At 39.4% G+C, this 19,101-nt stretch overlaps 1 long non-coding RNA gene across 4 annotated transcripts; it reads left to right on the forward strand.

Moving 5' to 3' along the window:
* The first annotated feature begins 5,488 nt into the window (after nucleotides 1-5,488).
* Nucleotides 5,489-18,873, forward strand: LOC132609995 (uncharacterized). 4 transcript variants are annotated; one of them, XR_009570982.1, is made up of 7 exons: nucleotides 5,489-5,972; nucleotides 15,750-16,554; nucleotides 16,642-16,807; nucleotides 16,894-17,328; nucleotides 17,453-18,138; nucleotides 18,228-18,326; nucleotides 18,565-18,873. It is a non-coding gene; the product is annotated as an uncharacterized LOC132609995 (long non-coding RNA). The 4 variants fall into 4 exon arrangements; XR_009570980.1 differs by having other exon boundaries at nucleotides 5,492-5,972; nucleotides 16,894-17,870; nucleotides 18,003-18,138; XR_009570979.1 differs by having other exon boundaries at nucleotides 5,490-5,972; nucleotides 16,894-18,138.
* Nucleotides 18,874-19,101: the final 228 nt, after the last annotated feature.

A 19,101-nucleotide genomic window follows, 5' to 3' on the forward strand; every position in this document is an offset into this window, starting at 1 on the left:
GCTATTTGTCTTCCTTTAATAAAAGCATTTTGGTTAGGAGAGATCAACTTGCTAATGAATGCCTTAAGCCTCTCTGCTAGCAATTTAGAAATGATTTTGTAAACATTCCCCAAGAGACTAATCGATCTGAAATCTTTAACCTCTACTGCTCCTTTCTTTTTGGGAATCAAAGCAATAAAAGTATCATTAATACTTTTGACCAAAGAGCCCTTTTTATAAAAAATATCCACAGCCCTCCTAACGTCCATTTTTACTATACTCCAGTATTTTTGGAAAAAACATAAGTTAAATCCATCAGTGCCAGGAGCTATATCTCTTTTAAAAGATTTAATCACCACTTCCCATTCTTTCATTGTGAAAGGCCTTTCCATCCATTTCTTTTCTTCCTCTGACAATTTCTTTATTCCTTCATCCTCTCAGATTGGTCTCCAATTTTCAGGCTCACTAAACAGATTCTTATAGAAATCCAAGATGTGATCATTTATAATTTGATCATCCTCCACCAGATCATCTCCAATCTTCAATTTACCAATATTATTAAATCTGCTATGAGGATTAGCCTGCTTATGAAAGAATTTTGTATTTTTATCCCCTTACTTAATCCTCAAACATCTAGCCTTCTGCCTCCAGGAAATTTCTTCAGCCTCTCCCACTTCTTCAAGTTGCATCTTAATGGATATTTTTTCTGCCTCATATTCTACTTGTTGCTCGGATGAGATATTTCTTCTACTGTGATCAAGCTCCTGCAACCTTGCCAAAGCTTTACTCTTTCTTTCTTCTAGCTTCCCAAAAGTCTCCTTGTTCCACTTTTTGATATCTTCTTTTAGCGGTCTCAATTTTTTTGCAAGAATAAGATCATCATCCCCCTCCATCACATAAGAACCCCACTAATTTTTTACTAAATCAGTAAAACATTCATGTTCTAGCCACATGTTCTCAAATTTGAAGTATCCTTTCCCTTTTCCCAATCACCACATTCTAACCTTTCCCTTTTCGGAAAAGGGCCTAAAATACCCTCGAACTATTGAAAATGGAGCAAAAATACCCTCCATCCACCTTTCAGCCCCCAAATACCCTTACCATCCACCTATTGGGTCTAAAATACCCCTATTGCTAACAGAATATTCTGGTCAAACACGTGGCATTTTTTTATTGGTTGGCTTATAAAATTAATTAAACTAATTGACCAGATAACCCAAGTGCCCCCCACCCCCTACCCCCCCCCCCCAGTGAATTTTTTTTTTTTTGAAAAAAAAGTTTGACATTTTTTTTTGCACCCCACCCCGCACCCCTACCCCCCCCCCCCCGACGCAAAAAAAATTAATATTTTTGAAAAAAAAAGTTTTGACGTTTTTTTTGGGTTTTTTTAGTTGGGAGGGGAGGGGGGCGTAGGGGGAGGGTGCGGGGTGGAAAAAAAGTCAACTTGTGCCTTTTAGATTTTTGGGGGGTGGGGGGGGGGGGGGGGTGCGGGGGAGGTGTAGGGTGCGGGGTGGGGTGCAAAAAAAAATATTGTAGTCTACACTTGTGCCTTTTAGATTTTTGGTTGAAAATATAACATGTTTTTTAGGGTGAGATATTTTTATTTTTTTTGGTAACTCAATTACATTAAACATTTTAATTTATCAAGACATTTCACAGTACTTGTGCTTTTTACTAGGAAGTTGAGAAGCGTAACAATATTTTTTTTGCACCCCACCCCGCACCCTACACCTCCCCCCCCCCCCTCCCAGCTGAAAAAAAAAGTTGACTTTTTTTCCACCCCGCACCCTCCCCCTCCCCCTCCCCCCACCCCCCAAACCCCGCACCCTACGCCCCCCTCCCCTCCCAGCTAAAAAAACCCAAAAAAAAATGTCAAATTTTTTTTTTCAAAAATATTAATTTTTTTTGCGTCGGGGGGGGGGGTAGGGTGCGGGGTGGGGTGCAAAAAAAAATGTCAACTTTTTTTTCAAAAAAAAAAAAAAAAATCACGGGGGGGGGGGGGGGGGGGGCACTATCTGGTCAATATTGCAAAAGTTAATTAGTTTAATTAATTTTATAATCCAACCAATAGAAAAATGACACGTGTTTAATGAAAAGATTCTGTTAGTGATAAGGGTATTTTAGACCCAATAGGTGGTGATAAGGGTATTTTAGACCCAATAGGTGGATGATAAGGGTATTTGGGGGCTGAAAGGTGGATGGAGGGTATTTTTGCTCCATTTTCAATAGTTCGAGGGTATTTTAGGCCCTTTTCCGTTCCCTTTTTTCCAATCACCACATTCTAAAAGACTTGGACAATGATCCGAAGTGGTTCTGGGGAATACTCTTTGTTAGATGATACAAGGTAGATCAATTTTCTTCATTTTTGTTTCCGTTAAGCAAACTATGTCTGCATTCCATCTTCTCAATAAAAGATTAGCCATCTTTCTTTTTTCGGGATCACTTAGTCCCCTCACGTTCAACAAACACATTTCAAACTAATCTATCATTAATCTAAATCCTCCTGCCCCTGCTTCATCCGCCATTACTGGATTCACATTTGAATCCCACTCTGAATTCTAAGGCTTTCAATTCCCTTTCACCCTTCCTGCACGGAGATGCCACAGAAGAAGATTGTTTCTTGGGTTTTCCCTGTTCAATACATAAGAAAAGTTCTAAAAGTTTATCTTCAATATCCGAAGATTTTATCCCCAGTAGTTTACTAATCTTCAGCATATTCCACTTTAACCATATTGATGCTTCCATTTGACTACACTTTTCATTCATGTTAATCACTCGGTCTTCATACCACTGTAGCCTCAAATTATCATGAACTTTTGCACTTAGCATAATGTTCTAAACATAATGTTTCTAAAGAAAACAAACCACTAGACAAGCTCATTTAGCGGGAACACGATTCGATCCCTTAATAAGTATAATGCAGAGAATCGAGAAATTAGGGTTAGGAAAGGACTTTAAGAGGGTATGTTGAGTGTTAGAGGACACACGTATATTGAGTGATGATATAGTAATACAACAACAACAACAACAACAGCCCAGTGAAATCCCACATCTTGGGGTCTGGGGAGGGAATAATGTACGCAGACCTTACTCCTACCAAGGTAGGATGGCTGTTTCCGAGAGACCCTCGGCTCAATAGAAGCATAAAAAGGGGGTCAGATAAGGTTAAAAGATTTAAAACGATATTGCAATGAAATAATGCAAGCGACACAGTAAAACAGGATAATCAAGGAATTCAAAGCGATATGGAAATGCAAATCACGAAAGCAGTGATGATATAGTAATATCAGACAAAAAGAAACGTTGACATTCAAAGGATAGCGACTTTTTGCCTACTAAACTATACACTATAAAAACATGTACTAAAGAAAACAAAATCACTAAACGGGCTCATATTCGACCCTTAACAAGTATAGTGCAAAGAACCGAAAAGTTAGAGTAAGGGAAGAAATTAAGAGGTCATGTTGAGTATTGAAGAATGTGCGTACATTAAGTGATAATATAGTAGTATCAAATAGAAGAAACGTTGCCATTCAAATAAATTTGGGCTTAATTAGAAGGAGTTTTCTAGTTTTTTTTTTTTCTGTAGTTGTTGACCACATGATTCCCATATTTTCTTTTAATGAGTTCCCTTTCTTATTTAAGAGATATTTTGTGCATATCACATGATATAAATTTCAAATATTGTAATGAGCTTCAGATTATTAGAGTTATGGAATTAGTTGCACTTATATATATAAACGATAAACCTATTTTTTTAAATCAAATTATTATTAATTTTGCTGGAGGTGTCGCAAAATATTTTTGGGAACCAAGTGGCATAAGAATGCATAAAATACTTTTTCAAGTCTTTTTAATATGCAAATTTATAACTTGCTTGTAAAGTGACATATGAATGCATTAAATCTTCTTTCCAAATTTTCAAGTTTTATTTTGATTTATCAAGTTACAATTAATCTCAGTTCTTCAGTAAAGACCTTTTTATAATCACTAGAAAATAAAATAAGTGTAAAAAAGTTACAATTCGTATTTTGGAAGGCTAGTTATTTTCTTTATAGTTTTGACATTAGAAATGTAATAAATCTTTTTTTTCAAGTATTTAGTTAAATTTTTCAAATAGTAGAACTTTGCCTAATATTTTTGAAGTTTTGACTTATTTCATATCTATCAACAAGATTTTTTACAACAAGAACCAAACTTTTATATTCAATCAAATGGATGACATTTTATTAACTTAAAAGAACATTTCCTAATATAAATAACTATTACTAACAGATGTTTGCCGTGAAACTAAAGGTTTTATCTCCTTTCGAGCATTCTGTTCATAAGTATCACTATTTTCCCTGTTTGCTTTCTTCTCTAGCTATTAGAACCAAACATGTCATTCACTCTTAAACAAATACAACATGTTACTTTGACTTTCTCAGGCCTATTCTTTATTGGGTCTGGTGCTTCAATGTCGTGGTATGTGTTTCACCATGCTAACGCTCAAAATAAGTTGTGTTATTATATTTGCTCTATACTTGTAACCCTAGGAGGACTTGCCATGCTGATGACTAGAGTTGTAAACTATAAGCACAAAAATAAAACAAGGGATACTAACTTTTTGCTTACTAAACTATACACTATAAGCACGTACTAACGAAAACAAATCACTAGACAAGCTCATTTAGCCCGAACTCGGTTCAACCACTTAACAAATATAATGCAGAGAACTGAGAAGATAGGGTTAGGAATGAATTTAAGAGAGAATGCTTAGCGTTGGAGGATGTGTGCACATTGAGTGATAATATAGTAATATCAAACAGAAAAAACGTTGTTATTCACATAAATTTGGGCTTGTAGACACGTAATTTTAACCCTCCCCGTGTGTTTCACCTTATAGTGTTTAAATATTTCTTCTAATTTTATTTTGACGTGTCGATTTTATTTAGTAGGCTTATTTGCGAAAATAAAAAAGAACAAAAATATTTGCAATTTTTGGAGTATAAGTTTTGTGTTTTAAAGAAAGAAAAATTACAAAATATGCTTTATAGGTTTTAATTTTGCTTAGCCAGTCATTTATTTTAAGATTTTTTTTTTCAGTTATCTAAAAAATAGTTATTAAATATTTTTTGTTTTTATATTAAAAAAAAAAAAAGCAAATAGAATTGTACCACCTCACCACAAAATGACAAAGTTTGATAACAAACCTTATCACAAAAGGGGGAGGGGTTCACGTTTTTTTGGGAAAATATTATTGTTAGGGGTGGGGCCCACACAATGAAAAAAAATGATGAAAAAAAAAGGGTGGACACGTGACTAAAGGAAAATGCACACAACACACAATACATGATGAATATGGAGTATCTTTTCTGTTAGATAGCACACAAAAATAGAAGGAGTAGGAGGGCCCACCTTTTAATTTTGTTTTGTTTTATTTTCCATTTTAGGAATATATACACAATCACACTGATAGAAAAAGAGGGGAATGGGAATCATTTTTTGGGGGGACAGGAGAATAGAGAAATAGATAGAGAAAGAAACGGACAGAGAGCAAAAAAAAAAAATATATATATATATATATATATATATATATATATATATATATCATCTTCTTCATTTTTGTACTGACCTATAACCACCACCACCCCATTTGACATTCCACCAGCCCATCTCTTTATCACCATTAAACTACCACCTATTAAACCACCACCTTCACCTAGACACCTACACTATATAGTCAGCCGCCACTTCCATTTCCACACTACACCTAGAAACACCACCACGGACAGCAACCATAAGCTCACCCAAAACCCCCATAAACCAGCTTTGAAAGGTTTTGTTTGCCTGAGTTTCTTCTATTTTGCGACACATATTGAGTTTTGTGTTTGAACCACGGGTCAAGGTTTCCGGTCATCGGCTCTGGTAGATGTCAAATCTCATCGAAGATATTTGAATTTCTCTATTTTCATAATACATAGCAGAGTTGTAACAACATCTCAGCAATAAAGGTCCAATATTTCCCATTCAACTATTATTTCATCAAATGTTTGTTTGCTTATCGTATGTTATTTTCCCACAGTTAAGTCATAAGCTGTTGTTTAAGTATTGAGTTTGAGGCTCATAAGTAAACTGACCGTGTTTTTCAATTAAGTTGGGGTGACTATAGTATTATTTAGTATTTAGCTTCATGTTTCTTGTATGCATGTTTAAATCTTTTCCGTAATAGTTGTTGATTAGGAGTTTTGGATTAAGGAAATGACTTTGGGTTTAAAGGGGTGTTGATATTGTTTTCTCCTGAATTTACTATACTAGATCTATTATAAGAAACAAAAAGAGTTTTCCAGATTTTCTTAAGTTGATGTTGGACGAAGGGAATATTTTTATTAAGTCATGGTTAAAACAAATGCCTTTTCTCTAAATGACTATAAATGTATTTTCTTTTTTAAATAAAAGGGAACAGTGTTGCATGTTTGGATATGTTTAGTTATTTACCGAAAGTTAGTATACTTGTAAAGTTTTAGTTGTAGAAATCTTAAGAATATCTTTGGTACTAGCTTTAATTAGTTAGTAGATTTTATTACTTAATACCATATTTACAGCTTTCTTGGTTTGAAATATGAGCTAGGAGGTATATTTTGTAAATATTTTGGGGCCTATATCAACATTAGAGGCCCATTTAATCAATTATTTAATTGTGAAATGAACGAGATGGGGCACGAATTATTTCAAACCCCGTTGTCAATTATAAAAAAGAGTGGTAAACCAATCGTAAGGGAGCGAGGTGGGTTGCGAATTTGTTCAAAACCCGTTATCAAAAGAGTGAAAATTAATAATAACCAATAATAATAAGTCTCAGATTTTAGAGACAAATAATCGCCTTTAACGCTAGACGAGCTTTAGGCACATTTCAAGACATTTGTTTCGATTAAGAATGCGGTTACGCATCTTATTTCGAGACGTTCTTTTAATAACTCAAGGATGCAGTTACGTACCTTAGTCGAACTCGTTTTAATAATTAATCTCGTTTCGAATAAGAATGCAGTTATGCATCTTACTTTGAGATGCTTAAAAGATTCGGAATGCGGTTACGCATCCGAGTTAAAACCAATAAAAAATGCTCAACAATAAAAGTACGAGCAAATCAAGGCTCAGATACATAATATATTCAAAGATTAATTTAAGCTAAGCATAAGTCGATAAAGCGACCGTGCTAGAACCACGGGACTCGGGGAATGCCTAACACCTTCTTCCCGGTCAACAGAATTCCTTACCCGGTCTTCTGTTTTCGCGGACCATAATAAAAGAGTCATTTCCTTTTGATTAGGGATTCATTAGGTGACTTGGAACACCAAAACTCAATTCCAAGTGGCGACTCTGAGTAAATAAATAATCCCTTTTCAAAACCGTCACTTCAAATGGAAAAACCCTTTAATAATAAAAACTTGCGCGTTTATAGCGCGGGGGCGCGAAAAAAGGGGTGTGACAGGGCTTAGTTAAAAGGAGTTGTCTTCCAAGTCCTCCAAACCAACGATACCATCAAGATTCAAGTCGTCGTAGAAATGATAGAACCACTGATGAAATACTGCAAGGGGATGTATGTCCTACGGAGTGACAGATATTTCCGATGATTAAGTCGTAAAAAATGACTGCACCATCATGCAATCTAAAGAAGGCTATCTCAGTTCTTGGCCCACCCTCATCCCGTTCAATCAGAACCCCATACATAAACCTTCCAAAGCCCTCCCTTTCCATGTAAGGAATATCCCGTCAATCCTTCCAATCGACGTGGTAGATGTGGCCACACCTATCAGGCATCGGTTTCAAACCGAGATATTGACATTGGCTCAAGCGATAACAAATAATTCCCTCCCAACGGAACATACCAAGGGTCCTTAGGGGAAAATCACCCGAAGTTGCTTCCAAAACCCATGTGGATGAATATATTCATATTTTTTATGCATCAGAAGATTGGGATGTGGGAAGAGATGAAAATGATCACCACCTTCAACAGGGGTGGAGCCCCTAAGCACATACAGATGGTCACCTATAACCCCAAACCTATATCCCATCCAGTAATCCCGCTTCGGGGGCTCCCATATGAGCTCGACCATAGAAATAACGGATGAAGGAGTTGAAAGTAAGTCAAAAATCTGGAGCCTGTACCATGCTTCGCGGGGATTTTTCTCGAGAATTTCATCTTCTTCATTCCACGGGAACATACCTTGCACATTGAGCTTAATAGACGTAAAAGCATTTTCCTCTGACGACGGCAAGAGATTGAACATACTAGATTACTCCATCGCTGACTGACTGACTCAAGGGGTTTGGGTTTCATTCGTTGCCTTAGGTGGTAGGGTTTTGATTTGCGTGATTTGCTTTTTTAGTCTATCTGCGTCTATACTTGAGTATATTAATGCAATATTTTTAACTATACATTCCAAATAACTCCTTTACTCTATTTTTTAAATCTTCTTTCCAAATTTTCAAGTTTTATTTTAATTTATCAAGTTACAATTAATTTGGTTTTTCAGCAAAGACCTTTTTATAGTCATTAGAAAATTAAAATGAGTGTTAAGGTTACAATTAATATTTAGAAAAACTCGTTATTTACTTTATGGTTATGATATAAAGAAAACTTTTTTCAAGTTTTCGATAGTAGAACTTTGTCTAATATTTTAGTAATTTCAATTATTTCATATCTATCAACAAGAATCAAACTCTTGTATTGAACCAAATGAATGAAATTTTATTAAGTTTGAAAGAACTTTTCCGAATATAAATAAATATTACTATTAGAATGTTTGTGTGGAACTAAAGGCTTTATCTGTTTTTCGAATACTAGAGTTATAATTATAAACAAAAAAATAAAACAAAAGACACGGACGTTTTGCTTACCAAAATTATACACTATAAACACATGCTAAAGAAAACCAATCACTAGACGAGCTCATTTAGCCCAAACCCCATCCGACCCCTTAACAAGTATGAAAACAAATCACTAGAAAAGCTCATTTAGCCCAAGCCCGATCCAGATTTGACCCCTTACAAAATGTGTACAAATATTTTCTTTAAAATGGGAGCACTCCAAAATTTCCTACCCCGCAAGGTCGTGAAGAAAGGGAAAAACTTCCAAACAGAAAGAGGCAAAAATATGAAAATCCCAACAACTACTCACTAGTAGGTCCGTCTCCATTCAATATCCCTTCTTGGTTCTTGATGGTCCAGTATACTCTAAATTTCAACATTCAATATCCCTTCTTGGTTCTTGATGGTCCAGTATACTCTAAATTTCAACATTCATACATTCATGTGAGACATAAAGTGTAATGTTGGAATTCAAACAAATTTAAATTAGAGAGGGTTAATCGTAAAATACATTGCATGAAATGGCCTAAAATCAGATGAAACATGGGAGAGTTTGAACTGAATCTACGACCACATTTAAAGCATTTCCTTCCCTCACTGCAACGAAAGTGATAGTTGTTTACCCCGAATTTGGGAAATCAATTAAATTTGTATGCGGGTATAGGATATGTGTTTGGATCTTGATATATGTTTGATAGTGGAAAATAAGCGTGTGAGTATTTAGTAATAAAACGGCTAATAACGATAATTTGCTCGATTTGCTATGGACACGAACATTTAGAAGCTCCGTTCAATACTTAATGGAAGAAGCACAATATAAATGGAAATAAATGGCCTTGGTCGGATCAAATATTGAGGGAGAGAGATTGTGTATATGAGCTCTTTTATTACAAATGTTCTTGGAAAGTAAAGGAGAGTCAACCCCCTTAAGGGAGGTGGATATACCCTATTTATAGCAGTGAGCCCATGGGCCTCATACAACATGAATTAATAAAATAGCAATAAAAAGGACAACCCCTGCACGGATTTGGTGGGATTGGACTGACGGCGCCGTCTGACACACGCATAGTTGGTAGCCGACCATGATGTGACACCACTGATGCGCTTCAACAACGGTCATAACGGACCAACGGATACACGGGCAAACGGCTGTCCGGATCAACGGTGATGAACCCTCGGGAAGAGTCCCCGAACCATCGGTGGCATAGAGACCGGGCAAAAACGGATTAACGGCCAGGATTTCCCGGACTAACAGCCACGATTTCCCGGACCAACAGCCACAATCAGTTCGGACCAACGGCTATGATCAAACGTACCAACGACCACGATCAATTCGGACCAACGGCCACGATCAATTCGGCTATGGAGAAATCGGACCAGATGACGATCTTCCCTCTTTTTCTTCGATCTCTGGTCTTACCGGTTCTAACATATGTCCTATTTTTACAGTATACAGATAGCCCCCACACTTTCCGGACCGTAGTTTTATCGGAGTAACGGGAAGTGGATGAATCACGGCTTCATTTCATTCTTCCTCCATTTTATTTTCTTCACTTCACTTTATTCTCTCTTCATTTCGTCACCTCTAATCATCTTCCATCTCAGGTTTGTTGCTGATTTAACCGTTTATCCCCTTTGGTTCATCGCTTGTATTATGAACGGTGGAAGTCTCGGAGGGTCACCCTTGAGCAAGCCGGGCATGGTTTCGCGGATCTTCCGGCCCTGATACTTAAAGCTAAGAGGGCCGAGGAAGAAGCTAAGAGAGCCCTCGAGACTGACTCCCGCGACTCCGAGCGGACAATGTCCGAACACTCCGGATCCATCCATATCGGATAGACCAGGAGTTGTACTTAGCCTTTTGTTTTTTGCTTTTGTAGGGGTTTCTGGTGTAAAGACCTTCGCATAAATGGAACACGCATTTTTCTTGATTTTCTTTATTCTTTTGCTTGAATATCTGTTATGACCTTCGCCCGAGTTGTCGGTCCGATTTAAGGGCAAGTAGACTCGGAGTCATTATTCCGCGCTGTGCCTGAATATTGGCTTTTCTTTTCATCCGGTATGTTTTGTCCGGAAATTTGATGGAGTTTTTGCCCGTAGGACTTATCTTATGCTTTGTGAATTCAGACGTCTTCGAATCACGATAGGCATTTTTATGGCCGGTATTTTTTGGACACCTGAATCTCAGCCTTAACTAAATTTCGATGTAATAGTCCCCGTTTGAGGGGTTAACGATTTTTGCTCGGTTCACTATGACCTTGTTGCCTTTGTCGAATTTCGACCGTAGTGCCCGGAATAGGGTATACGAATGAAGTAATGCCGAAATACGGAGATAATCATCGGGGTAGAGTATTTTAACAAGAAGACACTCGAGATATCGTTATCCGAACTTTCGATGATTTTTGTATTGCAAGTATTTGAATAAGATACGAGAATTTTGTTTCCTTCTGTTTTTGCCGTAGCTAATACTGTTTGGACACGATTCATTCTGATCGTTTGGTCCTTTCATCAACACCGAATGCAGAAGGTCCGGTTTTGGTTTTGTCGTAGCAAATATTGGGGGGACACGATTCATTTTGATCGTTTGGTCCTTACACCGAAGGCTATGGCCGGTGGCCGGGCCTTGGATTTGCCGTAGCAAATGTGAAATGGGACACGATCCATTATGATCGTTTGGTCCTTACATCGGAGGCTATGGCCGGTGGTCGGGCCTTAGTTTTGCCGTAGCAAATGTTGAATGGGACACGATTCATTATGATCGTTTGGTCCTTACATCGGAGGCTATGGCCGGTGGCCGGGCCTTAGTTTTGCCGTAGCAAATGTTGAATGGGACACGATTCATTATGATCGTTTGGTCCTTACATCGGAGGCTATGGCCGGTGGCCGGGCCTTAGTTTTGCCGTAGCAAATGTTGAGCTTCTCCGTTTGTTGTGATCGGTGTCATCTTTGGTGTGGCATAGTACTCCCCTAGCACTTATCTAAGCTGCAAGATCAGGCGAGCGCTATTAAGCCCCCACTCGTAGGCCGTGACCCCGAGTTCCCGGGCGTTTGTCCTTATCTTTGTTAAGTAACACGTTGTACTTGTTGCCTCATTAAAAACCTTGTCGAGAAACCCATTTTGGGACAAAACCGTACTAAGGAAAAGAGTGCAACACGCGTTTTCAGACCTAGATCCTAACTTTATCCGGCACTCGACTTCCTGCAAAAAGAAAAAGGTTAAACATGAGGTGTCCATACCTTAGCAGTAATATCCCTTCAAATGGGCCACATTCCAGTTGTTGCCCAATCGCTGCCCGTCCACGGATTCCAGCTAATACGATCCTTTGCCCGTTACCCCGGTTATCTTGTACGGTCTTTCCCAGTTCGGACCCAATTTTCCTTCGTTGGGATTCTTGGTGCCCAAGGTAACTTTCCGAGGCACCAAGTCCCCTACTTATAAATGCCGAAAATTGGCTCTCTGATTGTAGTACCTTTCCATTCTCTACTTCTGGGCTGCAATACGGACCAACGCGTTTTCGCGAAGTTCATCCATGAGATCGAGTTTCACGGCCGTGGCCTCCTCGTTTGACTCCTCGATGGTATACCTAAACCGGGGACTCGGCCCGTTTATTACCTCCGCCCGGAGAAATGACTCGGACCACCCCTTGATTTTTCCGACCTGAAGCTTGGTTCTCGAGAGTATGGCCGATACCTTTCCCTCGTTGGTCCGGCCTCCGGTTCGTAATTCTTTTGTGATCTCTCCGAGCTTTTGTCCATTTTCACGGCCCCCGGGGGAAGCTCGAGTTGGTCATCCTCTATCCGAATTTTCGACTCGTATCGGTTATGGACATCCGCCCAGGTCATGGCCTCGTATTCCAGCAAGCTTTCCTTTAATTTGAACGAAGCCGTCGAGCTCCGAACATTGAGCCCCTTTGTGAAAGCTTGTGCGGCCCATTCCTCCGGAATCGGGGGGAGCTCTATTCGTTCCCTTTGGAACCGGTTGACAAATTCACGCAATAACTCCTCGTCTCTTTGGGCTATGCGGAAAATATCCGTCTTTCGAGCCTGCACCTTTTTGGCTCCGGCATGTGCTTTTATGAAGGCATCGACGAGCATTTCAAAAGAAGTGATTGAAAACTCGGGCAGATGATCGTACCAAGTCAATGCTCCTTTTGACAGAGTTTCCCCGAACTTTTTCAGCAACACGGATTCGATTTCATCCTCCTCCATATCATTGCTTTTTATAGCACAGGTGTATGAGGTCACGTGTTCGTGAGGGTCCGTTGTGTCGTCATATTTTTGGATATCCGGCATTTTGAACCTTTTCGGGATCAATTTCGGAGCTGCACTCGGAGGAAAAGGCCTTTGGATGTACCTCTTTGAATCCGGCCCTTTCAAAATCGGCGGAGCCCCCGGGATTTGATCCACCCGAGAGTTGTATGTCTCCACCCTTTTTTCGGTCGAGTCCACCCGTTTCGCCAACGTTTCGAGCATTCTCAGAACCTCGGTGGATGAACCAGCTCCGGAGCCATTGCTTTCAACCCTCCGTGCCCCATCTCTTCTAGGTTCAACAGCACCCTTCGCCTTTACCGGGGTCGTTTTATCTCCTCCGTTTTGCAACTGGGCTATTGCGATTCCCTGTTCGGCAATCGCCACTCTCTGTTCCTGCAACATTTCAAAAATTAAACGCAAGTCAATATTATCATTCGGGGTATTCGGTTCTTTCCGGACTTGTGTCCCGGACAAAGTAATAGAATTGTTAGTATTTAAAGGGTCAGTGGGGTTTGGCAATCCTCGTGGCCCGCTGCCTTCATTTTCGGCCATGATCTCGTTGTTGTTGACGTGACCAGATTGCCCACTGTTAGCCATTTGGTCCGTTTTTTCAGAGACGAACAGTAGATGTTTCTGATTTTGATGCGTGAGATAGAGATCAAGATCAAAGACCACTATTATCCTAGCCCCACGGTGGGCGCCAAACTGTTTACCCCGAATTTGGGAAATCAATTGAATTTGTATGCGGGTATAGGATATGTGTTTGGATCTTGATATATGTTTGATAGTGGAAAATAAGCGTGTGAGTATTTAGTAATAAAACGGCTAATAACGATAATTTGCTCGATTTGCTATGGACATGAACATTTAGAAGCTCCGTTCAATACTTAATGGAAGAAGCACAATATAAATGGAAATAAATGGCCTTGGCCGGATCAAATATTGAGGGAGAGAGATTGTGTATATGAGCTCTTTTATTACAAATGTTCTTGGAAAGTAAAGGAGAGCCAACCCCCTTAAGGGAGGTGGATATACCCTATTTATAGCAGTGAGCCCATGGGCCTCATACAACATGAATTAATAAAATAGCAATAAAAAGGACAACCCCTGCACGGATTTGGTGGGATTGGACTGACGGCGCCGTCTGACACACGCATAGTTGGTAGCCGACCATGATGTGACACCACTGATGCGCTTCAGCAACGCTCATAACGGACCAACGGATACACGGGCAAACGGCTGTCCGGATCAACGGTGATGAACCCTCGGCAAGAGTCCCCGAACCATCGGTGGCATAGAGACCGGGCCAAAACGGACTAACGGCCAGGATTTCCCGGACTAACGACCACGATTTCCCGGACCAACGGCCACAATCAGTTCAGACCAACGGCTATGATCAAACGGACCAACGACCACGATCAATTCGGACCAACGGCCACGATCAATTCGGCTATGGAGAAATCAGACCAGATGACGATCTTCCCTCCTTTTCTTCGATCTCTGGTCTTACCGGTTCTAACATATGTCCGATTTTTACCGTATACAATAGTGCCTAATAATGGACAAATATTGATAGAATCACCAAGAATCTAACGTTTGGCAAGCCAAGTAAAAAGTGTTAATGGGACGAACATCTGTTGGAGTCCCGAACCAAACACAATAGAAGATACATTGAACCAAAATACCCCAGAAAAAATAAAGAGGCACAAAGTACCTTTAACACAAAATTTTACTGCGTTAAAGGATATTGCCTTCTCTCCTTTAGCGCATTAAAATACTGCGCTAAAGACCCCGACATTAAAACCCATCGGATTCCACCACTGGTCCCCTAAAAAAATTCAAAAACCCCCATTAGAGGCCGTTATCTGGTGGACCCCACTTCCAAAGATGTCGTTTTCTATTAAAATTTCATAGGGAAAGTTTAGATTCTCGGTATATTCAAGTCAAGGAGCAAGATTCTAAGCTCGAATTTTAGAAAAAAGTGGCGCACAACTCGATTAAAACAACGCTACAACAAACTTCGATTAAGGTATTCTACTATGAACTTTTTTATTAGTTTGTTAAATACATTATATCCTAAGCATGTTTAACGTTTAATAGTCGTAAATTTCGAAAAAAAATCTTCTTCTTTTCTGTGGTTGATCGCTGGCAGTAGCATTTTTGCTACTGTTTTTTTTTTGTTACTTTATTATTTTTTAATTGTTATGAATTGTTAATTTGTTAATTGTTTATGAATTGTTAATTTATTAACTGTTTAATATAGTAATCTACTATTATTTGTAAAATATGTCATTATTAATTAATTAGTTGTTAATTGTTGATTATAAATTGATATTTTGTTAATTGTTTATGAATTATTATTTTGTTAATTGATTATGAATTGTTAAATTACAAAATATATAGTAATCTCCTATTATTTGTTAATTATGGCATTGTTACTTTATTTATTTGTGAAATTGTTTATCCCGTGTTAATTATTTGTTTATCCCATGTTAATCGTTAAATAAATTAGTTCGTTATGTCTTTGATTGTAGTTTGGAGAACAATTGTAATTAGATATAATTGTTCACAAAATTTAATACAACGTAATTCACATATTCCCTATAAATGATTAATTAGTTAATATAATTTCTCTTTAATTTCAAGAATAATGAATAATTTAGTTTCTACAGACCCGACTCTTTCATGGATCCGAATGTTCACCCGGGGCCCGCTGTTCACCCAGGGCCCGATGATAGATCAGTACTTTCTTTGGAAGACACTTATAGGTGAGTTATTATGGATTGGTGCTATATGAATAGCGACTAGGCTCCGTCCCCATAGCTGCAGAAAACGTGGGCTCTTTTACTCGAGCGCCCCCCATACTCTCGCGTCTTAGAAATATTTTTTTGGGGCGGTATCTATCGTTGCGTATCCGTTGGTCGGGTACAGCATGGTTGGGCGCACATTACGGCCATGGTTGAGCAGTGAAGGCCGGAGACACATACCTTCCATTTTCGCACTGGTGAGGCCACGATTACACTTCAAGATCTGGAGGTCCTGTTTGGATTGTGGGTAGATGGAGAGCCATTATACAGTCGGTATGAGCCTCCTCTTGGTAGGACATGGGTGGCGGAATTGACTAGGCTCACCCACTTCGTGCTTGGTGCCGCGGCCTACGTCTCGGGATTGAGTTGGGTGCAGATTAGTGCACTCTGCACTTATTTGCTCGCAGAGCCTCCTATTGAGGACGACACTCAGCAGGACGTTATTGATCGTCATGCCCGTTCGTATCTGCTTATTATATTCGGGGGCATCTTGTTCCTGAACACATCGGATGCCTACGTCAACTTACGATATTTGGTTTTCTTGGAGCATCTGGACTGCTTGGGAGACTACAGCTGGGACAGTGCTGTTTTGGCGTACCTCTACCGATGCCTATGCCGAGCGTCTATTAGCCGTATTAGCGATATGTGTAGATTTTTTGCTCGTCTCTAGGTAATATTTCAAGTGTGCGTTCCTTTAATGTAAATAAACCTCTTGAAACGACGACTAAAAAATCATATTTCCTAATATCGCTTTCAGTTATGGGCGTGGGAGAGGATGCTGCTTTTTCAGCCCGTACCTAGACATCACCTCAGTATTGACATGCCCCACGAAGAGGTGGATAACAGGTTTTGATCGGGATATGGATATGCACCACAGTATTCTTTCATTCCGGGACCAGCTTGATCAGATGATGGACGATGCGGTAAAACTATTTAACTTTACATTATTAATTTAATTAAATGTCTTTTCTACTTGGTGATCACTAATTTGAATCTTTATTTTATGCAGCTATTTATATGGGCGCCGCACGCTGCTATTTTGGATGGGTTGCCGGCCTTTTGCAGGATAGGTCAGGCCGTATGGAAGTCGCGGTGTCCATTGATACACCTAGAAATCTTTGAGGATCGCATGCCCGAGCGCGTCTTATGACAGTTTGGGCATACACAGAATACCCCCCCCCCCCCCGGTGTTCGTCATGAGTTCCGACACTTCTAGCGGGACGATCGAGTTGCCCTTGATGATGCATTTCTGGCTTTCATAGGCGTCCAACTCCAACATTGGTAGGGGAGGTTGGGGACTTTAGCGGTAGTCGGTCATGCGACTCCCGTCATAGATTACATGCGCTAATATCATGGGATCACACACCAATTGATTGACAACCCAGATTTGCGTCCTGCAAGGGATGTAGGATACGCAACACTCGCGGGGCAGTACAAGACATTTGTAAGTTTATCGCATTTAGATTTATTTAATTGTATTAATTATTACGTTTTAAAATAGCTATTTTTTTACTGTTGAACACAAATGCAACTGGTGGCCATTTAACGATTACGCATATTGGGGTTAGAGAATATGTTTTACCCCAGGGTTGCGGGGCTTGCAGCAGAGATGGTACGGATATTCGAGGACGGTATCCTCCAGACAGGAGAGTTTAGGCACATGGATGATCCTGTTTCAGAGGGTGAGTATCAGGCACGCGAGGAGGATGACGTGGTGCTGCTAGAGGACTTAGTGGTGGAGGACACCATCTGGTAGATGAGGTAGATGAGACCGTTTCCATTCCAGAGGCCGTTCCCATTCTAGTCCATCCGCAGCCATTCCAGGCCAGTGGCAGCTCAGTTGGACAGTCACCTACATTTACGTCGGCGCGCCTACTTGCGGAGATACCTGGGTCTTCATCTCAATCGAGCCAGAATGCGTACATGGAGGAGCGTGATGACATCGATTAGGCAGCGTTTCGCGCATCATCAGATGATGAGCGGCCAGTGAGAAATTTAGAGCGGCCAATCACATTAAAATACTTATTTGATTATTTAAATTACTTATATATATATATATATATATAAATTACTTATATATATATGATACTTATTATTCCGTAATCTTTTATATTTTAGGATTCGACGTTAGTGGGTCCACCAGAGCGACCCACTTAGCGTTTTCTCATGGGCCTACCGAGCCAGAGGTGTCTTTTCATATGACTGTCGAGCCACAACTAAGCTTTTTATTAAAATTAATTTTATTCAATATAAGGTGAATATTTAAAATACTTATTTGATTATTTAAAGTACTTATTTAAAATATATATGTTACTTATTATTTGGTAATTTTTCATATTTTAGGATTCAGCGCCAGTGAGTCCACAAGAGCGACCCACTCAGGCGTTTTCTCATGGGCCTGCCGAGCCAGAGGTGTTTTTTCATGAGACTGTCGAGCCACAGGTAAGATTTTTAATAAAAATCAACTTTATTCAATATAAGGTGAATATTTATTTAATTTTTTTTAACCTTTATTTGGACCTCGAACAACATCTCGTCCATGAGACTACTTTATATTCTGCACCAGACCCATCTCAGGAGCCTACTCAGGCACCCATCGATACACAAGTTTGATCATTCAACAAATGTTAATGTATTCAATATAAATAAGAAATGGTACTAATTTTTATATATTCCTCAGGTTCATCTTTTGGAGCCTGCAGTGGCACTCCCGACGAGGATGACGTCGCGTTTCCAGACCCAGCTCAGCTTGATATTCTGAGCATACCAGCGGGACTAGATCCCAAAAAGAAGCACGTTATGCAGAAGGGCGCAAGGGCGAGGGATGATCATGGCTTAGAGCGCCCTCTTATTAAGAGGAAAGAGGGGGATGAAGACGATGGGGAGGGCGGTGGGATGGTATGAGCCTTAGGCCTAAGGATAGTCTCAGGCATAACACGTGTGGGATCCATCCACGATAGTGTATATACAATAGCATTGTATAATTTAAGTAAACAATTTTTTTTTTTGCATATCTATTTATATTTATAAATATTATCTTAGTCTTTATTATCGTTTTTAGTGTCACCTCCTAAATTAATAATAAAAAAATCGTGACATATTCAAAATAGAGTTTGGCATTAATTTAAAAATGACACAAAACCCTAAAACATAAATAACTTAAAGCTAATGACAACAAGTCTTCAAACAAAAATGGACTTCAAACACTTTTCAACCA

This window comes from Lycium barbarum, chromosome 9, assembly GCF_019175385.1.
Source record: "Lycium barbarum isolate Lr01 chromosome 9, ASM1917538v2, whole genome shotgun sequence".
Classification (NCBI taxonomy): Eukaryota; Viridiplantae; Streptophyta; class Magnoliopsida; order Solanales; family Solanaceae; genus Lycium; species Lycium barbarum.